Genomic DNA, 18,337 nt, shown 5'->3' on the forward strand with positions numbered 1-18,337 from the left:
AAGTCATTCGACGCATGCGTGGAAGCTTTGAACTTCCAGGGCCGCACACGTCGCCGCGTCATCATCGCGGCCACGTCCCCGCGTATCGTGTACGCGCAGATTTCTGTCTGATGGTGTGTACAACCATCAGACAGAAATCTCCGGGCGGACATGTCCGCTCAAAACGGTCCGGCGGACCATTTTGAGCGGACAGTCCGTCCGTCTGTACGAGGCCATAGAGTACACCGTGCTCTAACAGCACCTAGGCCTGATGGTTTACCTAGGGATACGACAGCCAAACCCCACTTTTACAAGATCAAGGAGAAGATCATGATGGTGGCCAAGACCAAAGGCGACTTATCCCTCTTTGGACACTCAGTCCAGATCTCATCTTGGCACCTGAATGCTTCTTTGCTCAATGACCCCATCATCTTTAAAGAAATAACAAAGAAAATTGTGGCGCTGCAAATTAAATGACACAGGGGCAGGGCAGAGACCGCTGAATAGGAGGTGAATCCTTGTTACCAAAATAAACAAAAACATGTATATATTTAAGACCTAAAATAAAATATTTGTTATTTAAAAAATGAGAATGAAGAAATATAGGAAAATATTTAAAAATTAAACAAATAAATAGAGAAAAAAAAAAAAATAATTAAAAAAATATATATGGTGAAACCTGGGATTGGGTGGTGTTGCAGTGGGTCATGAGGGAAGGAACACTGTTCTGTGTGGAGCTGATTGTCCCAAAAAACGTTGTCCTAGGGCAAGCCTTTCAAAGCAGGGGAGACCAGAGCAGGGACTCCAAACATGTGTACAGAGAAGGAAACAAAAAGGCGCCTCCAGGTTAAAACGTAATTGCAGCTTTTAATACATAGATAACAGTGTGAACTTACATTTAAAGTTCTTAAAATCCGGTGAGGAAATAGTAGAATCAGATGCTGGGAGAGGAGGATGAGAGGGACGTCTATCCGGGCTGGTTGTTTGTGCTGGTAGTATCTCCGGGAACACTCCTGTACCTGTCGGGTCCTGTGCTGTAAAACAGCCGGTCCGGGAGGGTAGTGGGAAACGAGGCCCGGAGCGCAGCGTAGACCACGGTGACGTCACCTAGTTGCGACGGCGTTTCAAAGCTGGCGCCGTCGGATGACTAAGCGCGCTTCTTTCTCAAGCATCTGTTTCCTTCTCTTTAAAGAAATAGAAACTTCTTTGAAACATTATTTTCTAAAAAATCCCTCCTCCACCACATCTCAGCGTTACCTAGGCAGCCCACAAGGCGACAATTCAGGGAAAATTGATACAAATAGCATCTAGAGTCAAACGGGCGCCAGATGAAACAATTGAGCAACAAGATGAGGAGCTCCAGCGCCTCCTGCGAGAACATTGCTCAAATTAGCACCTCCACCTTAGACCCCAGATCGATGCGGCCCACACGGCTCAAAACCTTAGTCTTACTACAAAAGCAGAAAAATATATTGGATGGTCCAGACACAGGTATTATACCATGGAAAATGTAAACAAACAGGGCACATGGGTCATTTCCAGGTCATCTCTCTACTCACACCATTGCAGCATGAGAGAAGAGGAGAGAGATAAGAGACAAAACGTGAGTGCTAAACAGTGCCCAGCAGTGCCCCATTTGTCTCATCTCTGCCCCACCAGTGCCATCTATGCCCACGAGTGCTGCCTGAGCCACACCAGTGTCATCTGAGCCACACCAGTGCCCACCAGTTCCACTGCAGTGCCGCCTGTGCCCACCAGAGCCACACCAGTGCTCACCAGTTCCGCCTGCACCACTGCAGTGCCGCCTGTGCCCACCAGTGCCACATCAGCGCCACCAGTGTTCTGCAGTGCAGCCTCACTAGCCACCAGTATGGCAAAAAAATATTTTACCACAGAGGTCTACCAGCGTCTATCCATGACTGATGAGAGCAGCAGGGAGCTCTCTGAGTCTGTCCGATTCGGCCTATGAGCCCGTTACAAGCAGCGGGTCTGATACGGAATCAGAGGAGGAACGTGTGCCCGTTAAAAGAAAATGTTCTGGCGTGGAGCAGCAGCAGCCTACTACCAGCAGCGCAGTGCCGTCCACCTCGCGAGCAGTGCAACAAAGGCCAGGAACCAGTAGGGTGTCCTCTCCACTTTAAAGGTATAGGGGCCATGCCAGCCTTCCCTATGGCCTTCAAAACCCCCTGTGGCTGCCTTCTAATTCCGGAGCAACAAATATCCCCCCTTTCACCACCCAGCCAGGTGTCCAGGTGAACACCGATAATTTTGCCATGCTTGATTTTTTTCATTTGATTTTTACCGAAGAATTACTCTTATCCATTGTGGCCCAGTGCAACCTATCCGCTCAGCAGTTCATAGTAAGCAACCCTGGTTCCAGTTATGCTGCCCCTTCGAGTGGAGAGAACTCACCATAGAGGAGTTCAAAATATTCTTAGGCCTAACCTTCAATATGGGTCTCTCAACAAAAAAAAAAACAATCGTACTCCTATTGGTCTACCAAAGCCATCCACCACATGCCAGTCTTCTCATCCCATATGCACAGATCCCGATACTTTATGATTCTGCGGTTCCTCCACTATAATGAGAACACCCAGTGCCCTGCCCGAAATGACCCTGCTTTTGACAAATTTAAAATTCGGGAACTCCTAAATTTTTGAAAAATGTCCCCAGTTATATAACCCTGAACAGAATATATCCGTGGATGAGTCCCTTGTAAAGTTCTCAGGCAGGCTGGGCATCAAACAGTTCATCCCCATCAAAAGGGCCCGATATGGGGGTTAAAATGAACAAACTTTGCGACCGAGACACGGGGTACATCTACTCCGTCCTGGTGTATGAAGGGAAGGACTCCCAACTGCATCCCCCCCGAATGCCCAGAATACATTGGAACCAGTGGAAAAGTGGTCTGGGAGCTTATCTATCCACTCTTTGGAAAGGGATACCACCTTTATGTGGACAATTTTTATACTAGCCTGCCCCTGTTTCGCAATCTTCACCGGAGGGACACCCCAGCATGTGGCACAGTAAGAACCAACAGAAAGGGCTTCCCACAAAAATTGTTAAATCAAAAGCTAAGACGAGGGGAGACGTCATCTTTGCGGAACCAGGAGCTATTGGCTGTCAAGTGGAGGGACAGATGAGACGTCCACCTGCTTACCACGATCCACAACGACACCTACGTGGAAATCCCCAAAAGAAACGGCTCAATCCAAAAACCATCGTGTGTCTATGATTACAATTTGTTTATGGGAGGAGTGGACTTCAACGATCAGATGATTGAACCCTACCTTCCCTCAAGAAAATCCCGTCACTGGTATAAGAAAGTGTCCATTTACTTTTTCAGTTTGGCCTTCTATAACACTTATGTTATTTACAAAAAATCAACACAGAATCCTGTACCCTATCTGTACTACCAAGAAGAAGTTATCACCGCCCTTTTGTACCCTGAAAGCCCACCAGGAAATATTCGCTCTGATTGCGTGAGCAGACTCCACGAATGCCACTTTCCTGACAAAATCCCCCCCGTGAAAATGGGCGCAAACGTCAGAAGAGATGCCGGGTGTGCGCCAGAGGAGTCAGAAGAGACACCACAGTTTATTGTCCCAATTGTCCTTCCCAACCAGGCCTCTGTTTAGGTGTATGTTACCATACTGCTCAAAATTATTAGGGAAGTATGGTAAACAAAATTCTAATTTCCTGTCATTTTCCTCCACACCCCTTATGCCACTGCACTGTACATACCTCTGCCTTCTCAGGAACCGACCCTGGACTGTTATACGACCACGCTTTTGCCCAATGCTAAAAATACCTCTGCCTTCTCCGGAACCGATCCTGGCTTGTTATACGACCACGCTTCTGCCTAACGCTTAACTGTACCTACCTCTGCCTGCTCTGGAACTGACCCTGGACTGTTTGACCATGTTTTTTGCCTGCCTCTTGGATTGATCTTTTACCCTGCTATGCTAGTGGAAACACAGGGGTCTCACATATGTGAGGCGCTCCAGAATTGTTTTTCTGGATGAAATTTTTTTTTTTAATAAGCACACTTGTCTGTCCAGAGTTCCCGTGATGTCGGCCGCCCAAGGCCAATCCGTCGATTGGAAGTAAGTGAAACAGGCAGTGAAGCGTTGTGGCTTCACTGCCTTTGTGAATGGCCGGCTGTCTTCTGGGAAACACAGTTCCCAGAAGATGGGGGATGAGCTTTATGTTCGGAAAGAACATGAGTGATTTTAATGATGCTTAAAGTGAAACAATAAAAGTGAAATATTCCTTTAAATTTCATAACTGTGGGGTGTCTCTAGTATGCCTGTAAAGTAGCGCATGTTTCCCGTGTTTATAACATTCTGCGCAAAATGACATTTCTAAAAAGGAAAAAAAAGTAATTTAAAACTACTCGTGGCTATAATGAATTGTCGGATCCCGGCAATACAGATAAAAGTCATTGGAAAAAAAGTGCTCTGTCAGGAAGGAGCGTTGCCTTTACAGAAAGCTCTAAAAAAAAAAGACGTCAAATTTGTTTGAGAGCCACGGTGCATGACCGCGCAATTGTCAGTTAAAGTGGCGCAGTGCAGAATCACAAAAAGTGCTCTGGTCAGGAAGGGGGTATATTCTTTCGGGGCTGAAGTGGTTAAAAGAGGCACATCTAAGTATGCAAGCACCTGGGGTAAAGCTGTCCACAGACTGTGCTCCATACCGTCAGCTCTTACGGCTGTCAGTCTGTAATTGTGACCAGGAAGACTACCCAGCAGTAGAGAGATTGATCATAAACTCAGCTGTTGTGCTGTTACGTACGGCGCATGCGCAGTTCGTCCCAGGCGCTATTCGATATCGGGTGTTCCGTCAGCTATGGCAATCTGTCAGAATTGGTAACAGAAGTGATGTTCCATCACCGCCATCTTGCTGCACCCCACACTCCTCCATAGTAATGATACACCGAGAAGGGGGCAAGCGGACATCTTGTTACACCTACCGGAGTTTTGCATTTTACAGTTATTAACAGGAAACAAAGCTTATATGCTTAAATACAGTATTTGCAAATTTGAAGGACTGTTTAGAGTAGATGTTACATTTTAAAATTAGCGGCAAACATGCTGACCTCACAGGTTTGCAAATGTGACAGAACACCTCTGATTTTAAAATTCAACATGTAAACAGTCAGTCAGATTTCTAAATACTATATTTAAGCATATAAGCTCTGTTTTGTGTTAAAAATAACTGTCAAATGCAAAACTCTGGTGGGTGTAACAAGATGTCCGTTTGCCGCGATGTGCGCCCCCATATGACGTCCAGTCAGGGTAACACAACCACTTCCCGGATGTCAATTTGCTATTGATCGGGCGGGAAGTGGTTAATAAAGGACTTGTCCCAAGCCATCTCCTGTTGTTTTTAAAATGTTGACACTTTTTTGTGAAATGATAGGGGTATGTACCCCTTACCAATTCACATAGGGGGGGCCGGGATCTGGGTGTCCCCTTTGTTAAAGGGGGCTTCACTTAGGGGGGACCCCCACAACCACCGGGCAAGAGTTGTGGGGATGAGGCCCTTGTCCCCATCAACATGGGGACATCCTTCCCATGTTGACAGCATGTGGCCTGGTACAGTTCAGGGGGGGGGGCGACGCTCTCTTGTCCCCCCTCTTTACCTGTGGCCTGAATATATGAATGGTGCTACCGCGCCGCCACTTTAGTGTAGAATAACTGAATGAAAAATAAATTTAACCACTTCCCGACCGCCTTACGACTATATACAACGGCACTTTAAAGATGGATATCTCGGTAAAGGCAGCAGCTGCTGCCACAACCGAGATATCCATCTTTAGTGTGAGCGGTCCTGTAAAAGATAACGTGGTCTCCGCGGCAGATTCGCCGCGAGATCACCGTTATCGGTGGCGGGAGAGGGCCCCCCTCCGCCGATTACCGGAGCCGTCAGTAGCGGCGGAGGCGATCGGGTCCTTTCACGTGCTGTGTGGGGATGCGAGTGAGAGCAAGATGGCCCCCACCCGTCCCCATAGCATAGCAGGGCGGAAGTGACGTCAAAACATCAAATGACAAAATTTTCATATTTTTTTGCATTTAAGTCTAAATATGAGATCTGAGGTCTTTTTGACCCCAGATCTCATATTTAAGAGGACCTGTCATGCTTTTTTATATTACACTCCTTCTAATAGGAATAAAAGTGATCAATTTTTTTTCCAGTGTAAAAAATAATAAAATAAAAATAAATAAGAAAAAAAAAAAAATTAAGCCACGTGATGGGGCATAACTGGTAAGGATCTGATGGACCAGGAAATAGTTAGAGTCTGAACACCGCTGTCACTGCTGCTTTGTTTTTACTTTGATGTAAGTTTCTACAGCTTTATTTATTAAAAATCCCTTACTGTACTTCACGATAGAGTGTCTCTTGATTTTACTGGGGCTCAAATCGAGGAGAGAACTTGTGAGGCTATCTGTACCCGTGGAGACAGACAGTAGCTGGGAATCTATGTGGAGGAACCATCCCTGGACCTACCCACACTCATACAAGTCTGCATATACCTGCCTTAAGGTAAGCGCTCTGTGAGCACAGCACCTAGAAGATTTATACAGTAGATTGTGAAGTTCCTTTAAGATTTGGATTGCACAAGGACCCTTATTTTTTGCCATTTTCTGTTCACTTATGTTTGCACTTTGGAACTATTAGCATTTATTGCACATTATTGTCACTTATCACTTATTTTGTTATACATTAGTGGTTTTATTATCTATATTATTTATTTATTGAACTGTATGCGCTGATCACTCTTATAAATTTTCCTGTGGCCTGCCAGGTTGCATGCTCGGATAAGGGTCTGGTATGTATTTTTGGGGGGAACCCCACGCCATTTTTTTTTATTTTGTCGTAGAGTTCCCCTATTTTTCAATGTATCTATATTGCCGGGACCCGACAATTCATTATAGCAGCGAGTAGTTTTAAATTGCTTGTTTTCCTTTAGAAATGTAATTTTGTGCAGAGACTGTTATAAACACGGAAAACATGCACTACTTAACAGGCATACTATAGACACCCCCAGGTACAAAACTTAAAGGAATATTTTACTTTTATTGTTTCACCTTAAGCATGATTAAAATCGCTGCTCCCGAAAGAACTGCAGTTTTTAAAACTTTTTTTTGCATTGATACATGTCCCCTGGGGCAGGACTCCGGTCCCCAAACACTTTTTATGACAATAACTTGCATATTAACCTTTAAAATTAGCACTTGATTTTTCATGTTCGTGTCCCATAGACTAACGGTGTTTGAACAAATTTTTTGCCTGTTCCCATGTTCTCCTGCGAACTGAACCGGGGGGTGTTCGGCTCATCACTACCAGAAGACAACACGAGGAGGAGAAGTCGGAAGATCACCGCAGAATAGGAAGTGGCAGATTAGGGTGATCTGCCTAGCAACAGCCATTTCTGGTAAGTATAAAAAATAAAAAAATAATTTTTTGGAGCCTTTTTTGTTTATTTTTTTAGGGTGGACCTCCGCTTTAAGCTGGTTGGTGAGGATTTTGGCAAATAGCTTTAAATCTGTATTCAATAAAGAGATCGGGTGGGAGAGAGTGATCTTTATCTTCTTTCGGGAGGACAGTGATGTGGGCCAGCAAAGCTCCTCGAGGGAGATGCCCTTCAGTCGCTAACAAATTAAAGAAGTTGCACATAGGAGCCCGTAGTCTTGTATAAAAAATTGTAGCAGTAGGCTTTAGTGAAGCCGCCTGGCCCTGGGCTCTTCCCCTCAGGGAGGGACTTCACCATGGCCAACAACTCCACCTGTGATGTGTGTTTCTAAAGCCGCTTGTTGTTCAGTTGATAGATTGGGTAGATCTGAAGAGGAGAGATAGGCCTCTATCCTCGCCTGTTTCTGCACTCCCTGGAGAGAGGCAGTGGAATCTAGATTGTATAAAGCCGCGTAATAGTCCCAGAATAGCGCTGCAATTTTCGTATTATTTTGTATCCTTTCTCCTGAGGGGGAGTGAAGTTTGTGAACATGGGGAGGAGACGCGCTGCTTCTGGAGTGATCTGGCCAACATTCTGCCACATTTGTTACCATGCTCATAATACTTGTAGGCTACATAACGCAAACGTCGGCAGATCCGTCGATCTAAAAGTTGGGAGAAGAGCGTGTGCAGTTCCGTCAGGTGTCTACCTCTGCTGAGTGTCTCAAATCCGCTTGTTGTAATGCCCCAAAAACACGTTGAAGTCTCCTTTACTTTAGCACCCCATGCAATAAGTGTGCCGCATACTACCGCCTTATGGCCCTCCTAGAGTATACCCTTATTAACTGCTTTGTTGTCATTTTCGGTGAAGTAGTGAGACAACATCTCCTCTACCCCAAATACCACTCTAGGATCATCCAAGAGGTTCTCGTTGAGCCTCCATGACCAGTTCACAGAGGCATGATCAGAGATGGTAATCTGATTTATGGTGGAGTCTACCAGTAAATCTAAGCTACTCTGGTCTACAGATAGCAAATAAATTCTAGTATACACTCTGTGAATAGTGGAGTAATAGCTGTGGTCTTTTTCTGAGGCATGCATAATCCTCCAGCTATCAACTAGAGTTTGTTTCTGTAGAGACTTGCGGAAGTGCTTGAGGAAAGCGAAGGAATGCATGGAGGGACACGCCAATGTGTCCACCGTAGGGTCAGGGCTAACATTAAAGTCCCCTCCCAAGACTAATCTTCCCTCCCGGTAGTCTGCTGGGCTATCGAGGACTGTGTGGATAAATGAGAGCTGCTGAGAGTTTGGGGTATAAAAGGGTATCAAATGTATAGATCTCTCCCCTGATGGTTCCTTTCAAGAAGACGCAACACCCTTGGGAATCAGTGCGGTGGGCCATAGGCTGGAATGGGCAGTTCTTGTGAATGGCAATAGCTGTCCCTCTAGATTTTGTTTTCGGGGAGTTGCTCAGATACATTTGGGAGAAAAGATGGTTGGAAGGTTTAGGTGTGGGTAAAGTGGACCTCTTGTAGAAAAAGAACCTGTGCCCCCAAACGTTTGCGCTCTAGCCATAACCTGTTGTGCTTGTTGGGAGAGCATAACCTTATGAGTGAGAGTATAGGGAAATGTCCCAAATAGGTTCCAAGAGCAGTTTCTGGAAAAGTCACAGAACTACATTGAAATCCCACTGGGTCACTGGAGAACGTACAGGTAGAACATTTTGGGCAACCCCCAGTACAAAGTCCCGCGAAGGAGTGAGAGGCAAGCAGACGTTAAAAATTGCTAGGGCCGAGATTTGACTCTTGCAGGTACATAAGGCCAAATGATTATCCAGTCCAGACTGGAGAAAAGACAGGAGTCTTCAAATGGAGCACTTTCTGGAATGGAAGTCCCTTGCTTTGGACCATGATCTTACACCTTCAATTTTAACAGTATATTCTGTAAAAAAATCAACTTTCTAGCTTTTAGGAGCTGAATCGGGATGTGGCCTTCAACAGTCTGGCCATTAAATTCAGCAACCAAGAGGCAAGAGGGTTAACCAGCCCTTGGTATAGAGGATCCAGACGAGTCTGACAAGCTCCAAGAACCATGTCTGCCTGGGCTAGGTCGGCACAATAATAATCACCAGAATGCCTTCTGACCTGAATCTACAAATTTTTAGAGGAAGAAAGGTGTAGATCAGGTTGAACGGATCCTATAGTCACCACAGCATTTACTGCTAGGGAATTTCTAAACCCGGAGGCAAACGTACTGAGTTTGTTGTCGACTCTGAAAGCCAGGAGATCCACATTTAGCGTCCAACACCTTTGAAACCCCAAGGTCCTGAAGCACCTTGAGATGAAGAGACCATTCTCCTGAGTCCAGATGGTGATGACAGAGGAAGTCCACATTACAATTTTACAAAAGAGTTAAAGATAGCACTGCAGAATATGGTGAATGAAGCAGATGATATCCTGACTAAAAAAGGAATCAAGGTATTTGGTTCCTGATGCACCAATTATGCCAGTGCTATAACAAGTCCCTAAGGTGCATAAAAACGCAGAGAAACCACCAAGTAGACCCATACTGAGTGGGATAAATTTCTTATTCACAAGATTGGGTGAGTACATCGATGTGTACCTCCAACCTCTGCTGAGCAAGAGTCCGAGCTATCTTAAGGACAGTAAGGATGTTATCAATACCTTACAGCAGATCTCAGTTGGTGATAATAGTAGACTGATCACTATAAATGTGGAATCATAATACACCAACATCCGACAAAAAGAGGCTATTAAAGCAGTCAGGTGGGCTATGAATAAATTCACTAACCTAAAATACAAGCAAAAACAAACTTATTCTCTGAAGCCTTAAATTAGCCATGATGAACAATTTCTTTTGTACGGAAGGTAGTACTACAATCAGATCAAAGGGGTCTCTATGGGAGCCAAGTATGCCCCCAGTGTGCCCAATATTTTGCTCAATAAGTGGGAAGATGAAGCAATATATGGCGAACTGTGGTCGGGCTTAAAAACCTATTATAGGTATATGGATGATATACTGATCGTGTGGGAGGGAATGACAACATCTCTAAACACACATATATTGAACATATTAATCGGAACCAGTACGGAATTAAATTTACGGTCAATGTGCATGAGCAACAGGTTGATTTTTTGGACTTGCATATATTCAAAAGGATGGTAGAGCTGCACGATTCTGGCCAAAATGAGAATCAACATTTTTTTGCTTAGAATAAAGATCACGATTCTCACGGCGTAAAATTGTTTACATTTTTTACAAAAAAATTGGGCTAACTTTACTGTCTTTTTTTTTTTTTTTAATTCATTAAAGTCATTTTTTCCCAAAAAATTGCATTTGAAAGACCGCTGCACAAATACAGTGCGACATAAAATATTACAACAACCGCCATTTTATTCTCTAGGGTCTCTACTAAAATATTTATATATATATATATATATATATATATATATATATATATATATATATATAATGTTTGGGGGGTTCTAAGTAATTTTCTAGCAAAAAATCATTATTTTAACTTGAAAATAGCCGTCAGAAAAAGGTTTGGAGTTTAAGTGGTTAAACGTTCCTAATTTACATACAGAAGTCTATTCCTTTGATGTAAAAGTCAAATTGATACAATGTTTAGACTTAACATTCCACTGATAAAGAATGTTTTCAAAACTTGGCAGACTGCCCAGACTTGGCAGATTGCCCAGACTTTGACTTTTGGCTGAGAGCAGAGAGGAAATTCTTTGCATACCAAAGATCGTGAAACCCTGTGTCAAAAAGATCGCGATAACGATTCTTGACGATTAATCGTGCAGCTCTAAAGGATGGTGACAAACTTTTAACCAAAACTAATTTTAAGAACACCGATAGGAATGGGTACATTCCCATTCAAAGTTGTCACCACCCACAATGAAAGACTGCAATACCAAAAAGGGACAATTTATCCGTATACGCAGAAACTATTTAGTACTCAAGGACTACATAGACCAAACTGATGCGTTAATAAAAGTTTTCTGGACAAAGCAGAGTTTGACAGATTTGCTTGGAATCTAGGAGCCAGCTAAAAAAGTTAGGAGCCAGAAAACGCACCCCGTCCCGACGAGCTTACGCGCAGAAGCGAACACATACGTGAGCAGCGCCCGCATATGTAAACGGTGTTCAAACCACATATGTGAGGTATCGCCGCGATTGGTAGAGCGAGAGCAATAATTCTAGCCCTAGAACTGCTCTAACTCAAAACATGCAATCTGTAGATTTTTTTAAACGTCGCCTATGGAGATTTTAAAGGGTAAAAGTTTGTCGGCATTCCACAAGCGGACGCAATTTTGAAGCGTGACATGTTGGGTATGAATTTACTCGGCGTAACATTATCTTTCACAATATTAAAAAAAATGGGGATAACTTTACTGTTGTCTTATTTTTTTTAATTAAAAAAATAATTTTTTTCCCAAAAAAGTGCGCTTGTAAGACCGCCGTTGCGCAAATACGGCGTGACAAAGTATTGCAACGATCGCCATTTTATTCTCTAGGGTGTTAGGATAAAAAATATATATAAAATGTTTGGGGGTTCTAATTAGAGGGAAGAAGATGGCAGTGAAAATAGTGAAAAATGACATTAGAATTGCTGTTTAACTTGTAATGCTTAACTTGTAATACCAATGGCCACCATCCAGATGGCGCCAGCTCACAGAAGGAAGAGCTGGGGACTTCACAAGGCTGCAAAGCCGCGGTCTCAATTACCGGACATCGCGGGCCCCCCCGCGATCGAGCGGCGGGGGAGGTGGGGGCTTGCGGCCTTTTCCCAGGATCGCGGCGGGCAGGATGTTTTAGGCGAGGCCACGGCTTCGGCCTAGTCCGCGGAGCGCCGGTCCTATGGAAGAAAATTATTATTTTTTTTGCCCACCCTCCAAGCCCAGACCCCACTCGCAAGGACGCTATTTCTAGTCGCCATGGCGACCGGGATTTGTCGAGCCCTGGGACAAAGGGTACGCCCGCGACAAACTACTGGCTGTTAGAGATTCAGTAGCACGACTGGATAGAGGGACCCTTCTAGAATCCAAAGTAAAACAAAAAGACAACACAGACATCACCTTTATAACAGGTTTCAATAAACAGTATAAACATCTTGAGAATTTTTTTATGAAGTACTGGCCCATTTTACAAAAAGACCCCACACAGAGAAATTTTACCATCCAGACCCAAGTTCATTTACCGTAGGGCCCCCGGGCTCAGAACTAAATTAGTCAAAAATATACCTGATCCCCCTAATCGAACAAAGAACACTATGTTTGATTTTAAAGGTTTTTATAGATGTGGTAGGTCACTTAGAATATTCCATAAAAAGCTTTATCACATGCCATACTAGGCATGTCACCTACGTGCTGGAATGCAAGTGCAGGTTCCAGTACGTGGGACGCACATCCTGGACTTTAGCTATACGTGTTGGAGAACACATTGCCAAAATACGGAAGCACAGCGTATCCAATCATTTTCTTTCAGTTCATGGTCTTGACCCCTCTTCTTTGTCTTTCTACGCCATTGATCATGTGGACAGGCATTGGAGGGGTTCAGACATGATGAAACATATCTCCCAGAGTGAATCTAGGTGAATCTTTGAGATCCAGACTCTTACTCCTCAGGGTTTAAACATTGAGCTGGACCTCAATTGCTTCCTCACCAATTTTTAGAGATTCTTCCCATTTTGTTTTTCCTTTTTTTTATTTTCTCACATTTAAATAATTTGGTTTTTCATTTTTTGGATAGTTACAATGTGTGGCCAGTAGGGGGCCACATGGTGTACTGCCAAATAGGGAGCATGTTATTCACGTCTCAGACAGCTTCCATGCTGGTAAACATGCTAGCATGGATGGATTATCGGTTCAGATGTTCACCACTAGGTGCCGCTGCAATCATTGCTCCTCATTTTCTTACAATGTTTTTAATGTTTAAATGTATGCATTGCTTACACCAGGATATCCTGTATCATTTCTTTCACCATTTAATAATATTTTTCCTGGTCAATTTTGTTTATTGAATATTAAATAATAAAAGACAGTTACAATTAGTAATCATTAGTTACAACAAATGGTAATATTAGTTAAAGTGGAGGTTCACCCAATTTTTTTTTCTAAGATTACATCCAGCATACTAACAACATGTAAAGTATGCTGGTATTTTTTTTTCTCTCCGTACAGACCATGTAATTGTTATTTTCGCCGCGCTTCCGGGTTCTGATTAATGCAGGACTGGGCGTTCCTATTGAAAGCTTAGCTGATTGACATCTGGTGAAAATCTTCCTATGTCGCATACACCGCGCGTCACCAGTTTTCCGTAAATAGCCCACATGCGAGTCGGCGCTATACGGCGCCTGCCGTGTAGAGCTGACTGCGCAGGCGCCATATAACGCCGACTCGCAGGTCGGCTATTTAGGGAAAACTGGTGACGCGCATTGTATGCGACATGGGAAGATTTTTACCAGACGTCAATCAGCTAAGCTTTCAATAGGAACACCCAGTCCCGCAGTAATCAGAACCCGGAAGCCCGGCGAAAAGAACAATTACACGGTATGTACGGAGAAAAAAAAAAAATACCAGCATACTTTACATGTCGTAAGTATGCTGGATGTAATCTTAGAACATATTTTTTGGGTGAACCCCCCGCTTTAAGTATATGATAATAAATTGGATGGAATTATACATATCTGAAGATTAGATATTTTACATAAACAGGTAATCAACTCGAAAATGAAATGTTAAGTTAATATAAACAATTGAAAAATGTAATAAGTAAATATGTGCTCATACACTTAGTTCCAGGCATATTCAATTAATATATAGTCACTATAGAAAGAAAGCTAAATTGGAAATCAACCAATTCAACAAAAACGTAAAAAAATGTATAATTATTGTAAGTAATAACTAAATATAGTATGTATGTATGTATGTATGTATGTATGTATGTATGTATGTATGTATGTATGTATAATACAGTACCATTTAAATATGGTAATACAAAAAAAAAATAGGGAAATAGAAAAAAAAGGACAGAGTAATAGTAAAAGGGAAAGAATGAAGGTAAGAAAGAGCATCTATATTGTAAGATTATTATTAAAGAGGAGGTTCCATTAAAAATAAAAAATAAAATAAAAGTCAGCAGCTACTAACACTGGAGCTGCTGACTTTTAATAAGGACACTTACCTGTCCTAGCTGCCAGCGATGTCAGCCCCCGCCGAGGCCGATCCTCGATCCTGGCAGCTCCAAGCGCCGCCATCCACAGTAAGGGAAACAGGCAGTGAAGCCATACGGCTTCACTGCCCATTTCCTACTGCGCATGCGCGAGCAGCGTGGCGCTTTGTGAATGGGCCGGCTGCTTTCTGGGACACACACAGTTGCCAGAATGCAGCGCACCCCATTCCAAAGAAGACGCCCAGTGTAGGAGGAGTAGAGAATCCACCGCGGACGATGAAGAGGCAGATTCGGCACTTCCGCATAGCAACAGCTATTTAGGGTGAGTAAAACATTTTTTTTTTTTAGGTTTTTGGTGAAAAAATTTTTTTTTGGTGGAACCTCCACTTTAAGTTAGTACAGAAGACAAATGTTCATGTTTAGTACTTGTTTCCACTCATATTGTTGTATAATATTATAGTATTATAGTATATCAAGGTCTTAATAGGGAATTGTCTGGGATCATAGGAAGAAAATACGTCATTCAAGGATTCCATATTTTCTCAAAATTTTGTATAGTATCGTTGGTTATGGCTTTTGATTTGGAAAGGATCATTGCTTGGTTTATTCTGTTTTTAGCTTCAGAGATCATTAATGTATTGGTTTTCCAAGCTTTGGCAATGGTTTGCTTTGCGGCTGTGGTGATCTGGAGAAAGAGCCTAAATTGAGTGCAAGAAATATGAACTGGTTTATATTTAAAAGCGCAACAGTCGTGTATGGAATGATGGCTATCTTAAATATTATAGATACCGTGAGAAAAATTTAATTCCAGAACTTTTTTGCAATTGGACAATCCCAGAATGTATGCAAGTGCGTTCCCAGACCACCACAGCCACGTAAACAGAATGGGGAGCATTGAGGAGCATATTTTGCAATTTTAACAGGAACCAAGTATCAGTGCATGATTATTTTATAGTTTGTTTCCAAAGCAATTATATTTTGAGAAGACATGTTTGTATTGGCCCAGACTTTATTCCAGTCGGAAATGTCGATTTTAGTTCCAAGTTCTTTCTCCCATTTTTCCACATATGAAGGTAGCTTTGAGTCAGAAGTAGTGATCAGATGATTATATAACATTAAAATAAGACCTTTGGTATGAGGGTCTTGTTTACATATACGTTTGAATTGTGACATATTACTTAATTGATTAGTATAATGTAAATAAGGTTAAAAAAAATGTTTTATTTGTAAGTAGCGAAAGAGTTCAGAAGCCGGGAGTTTGTGATGTTCACATATTTCAGGGAATGTTTTGAATGAGGTTAATGTAAAAAATCAGCTAATTGTGTTAGGCCAGCAGAAGTCCATTTTTTTTAAAGTATTAGGGTATATGTGGGCTGAGTAAAATTTGGGGTTTCTGATAATTGATATTAAAAGGTGTATGTGGAGACTGCAAACCTTTGGTTATTTTAAATTTATCCCAAATGGTAATTGTATGTTTGGTTATTTTATTTTCAATTATTTTATGGTCAGAAGAGGTAGACCATATTAGATTAGGTAAGGATGTTGGGTTGCTATCAATTGTTTCAATTGCTACCCAAAGAGGGATTTCATGTTTTGTATGATATTTGGGGATATTCGCTATTTGTGCGGCATGAAAATAGGTGGTAAAATTGGGAAAGCCTAGTCCACCTTTCAATTTAGAGAGATATAGAGTGTGTGAGGATAAGCAGGATTTTAGAGAGTTCCATATAAATGCTTGTGCTTTGCGTTGAAGATTTCTCAAGAAGTATGAGGGTATTGGAATGGGTAAAACACGAAAAAGGTATAATATTTTTGCAAGTATAGTCATGTATTTTGCCTATCCATGATATTGGGAGAGTAGACCATTGTTTTAGATAATTACCATATTTTCCGGCGTATAAGACGACTTTTTGGATGAAAAAAAATGCAGCTAAAGTCGGGGGTCGTCTTATACGCCGGTAACAGTCTCTGTCTGCTGCGAGCGTCCATGATTTAAAAGCCGCGCCTTCTCCTCAGTGTCCTGTGATAGGCGGAACACAAATCTTCCCAGCAGCGCCTCTGTTCTGTGTTCCTCCTATCACAGATCCCTTCTCATCCTCGGACGAGAGGACGTCCGTTATAGGCGGAACACAGAACAGAGGCGCTGCTGGGAAAATTTGTGTTCCGCCTATCACAGGACAGTCTGAGGAGAAGGCGTGGCTTTCAAATCATGGACGCTCGCAGCAGACGGAGACTGTCACCGGCCTGGAAGTCAGAATCAGCAAAACGTGAGTGTGGGCAAGTGATGGCACAGTGGGGGCATGTAATGTAATGGCACAGTGAGGCATGTAATGTAATGGCACAGTGAGATTTAAAAAAAGCCTGTTTCTGTCAGCGGTTCTGGCTACCCCTCAGCTTCCAGAAAGACTAGTAGGAAGGGGGTAGTCTTATATACGGTGAGTATATCCCAAAACCAACATTTTTCCCGGAAAATTAGGGGGTAGTCTTATGCGCCGGCAAATACGGTAGTAATAGTGGGGGATAGTTAGCAGAGAATATGTCGGTGAGATCAGGAGTGAGAGTAATACCTAGATAAGTGAGGTGTGTATATGACCAAGTAAAAGGGAGGGACGTTTTGCTGTAATGTATCTGGAGATAAAGAAATATTTAGAGCTGTAGATTTTTGTGAATTTAATTTAAACCCGATATTCGGGCAAATTGGTCTAATTTGTTGATAAGATTAGGGGTAGTAATATGTGGGGAAGTTATAAAAATTAAGATGTCATCAGCAAATAAGCAAAGCTTATGTTGATGACCTGCTAATTCTATACCTTTGATTGAGGGATCTGCACGAATGGATTGGGCAAGGGGTTCAATAAATAGGGCAAATAGGAGTGGGGAGAGAGGACATCCCTGGTGTGTACCTCTATTGATATCAAACATGTCACATTTGTACCCTGTGTATTTAGCATAAGCTTTGGGTTTATTAAATAATGATGAAACCCAGCTTAGAAAGTGGGGGCCAAAACCACATTTTTGTAGAGCGAAATGTAAATATGACCATGATACCGTGTCATAAGCTTTTTTGATGTCTAGTGATACAAGGCATGTAGGTATTCGTCTAGTTTTAGCTGCTTGGATCAATAATACTGTTCGACAGACATTATCTGAAGCTTGGCGCAAAGAGATAAAAACTACTTGATCTTTGTTGATTAGGGAACCAATTATATTATTCAGCCGAAATGCCATAACTTTCGCTAGTAGTTTTAGGTCTAAATTTAATAAAGATATTGGCCTATAATTTGCACAGGCTGAGTCATCTGACTGAAGTTTAGGGATCATTGTTATTAATGCTGTAAGGGTTTCTGATCTAAATGATTGATTGTTGAGAAGGGAGTTGAATGCTTCTGTCAGCATGGGAATTAACACATGGGAGAATTTTGCGTAGTAAAGGGCTGAGAACCCGTCAGGTCCTGGATGTTTGTTTGGTTTGAGGGATTTGATACCCATAGTGAAATTGAACTGGCAAATGGGATTTTCAAGACCGTTGTATTGTGTCTGAGATAGAGTTGGGAGATTTAATTGTGAGAAAAATGATTCTGCATTAGATTGGTCAAAAGATCCTTCTTTTTTATAGAGAGAGGCGAGAGGTTTATGGAAGGTGTGTAATATTTTTACAGGATTACCTGTGTATCTATCTTGAGAGATTTTTAGTCTAATTGGT

At 42.4% G+C, this 18,337-nt stretch overlaps 1 protein-coding gene across 3 annotated transcripts in view; it reads right to left on the reverse strand.

The window, feature by feature from the left end:
- FBXL18 (F-box and leucine rich repeat protein 18) overlaps positions 1-18,337 on the reverse strand; it is a 202,073-nt gene that overhangs the window by 61,381 nt on the left and 122,355 nt on the right. The window lies entirely within an intron of this gene.

Source organism: Rana temporaria, chromosome 6, assembly GCF_905171775.1.
Source record: "Rana temporaria chromosome 6, aRanTem1.1, whole genome shotgun sequence".
Taxonomy (NCBI): domain Eukaryota; kingdom Metazoa; phylum Chordata; class Amphibia; order Anura; family Ranidae; genus Rana; species Rana temporaria.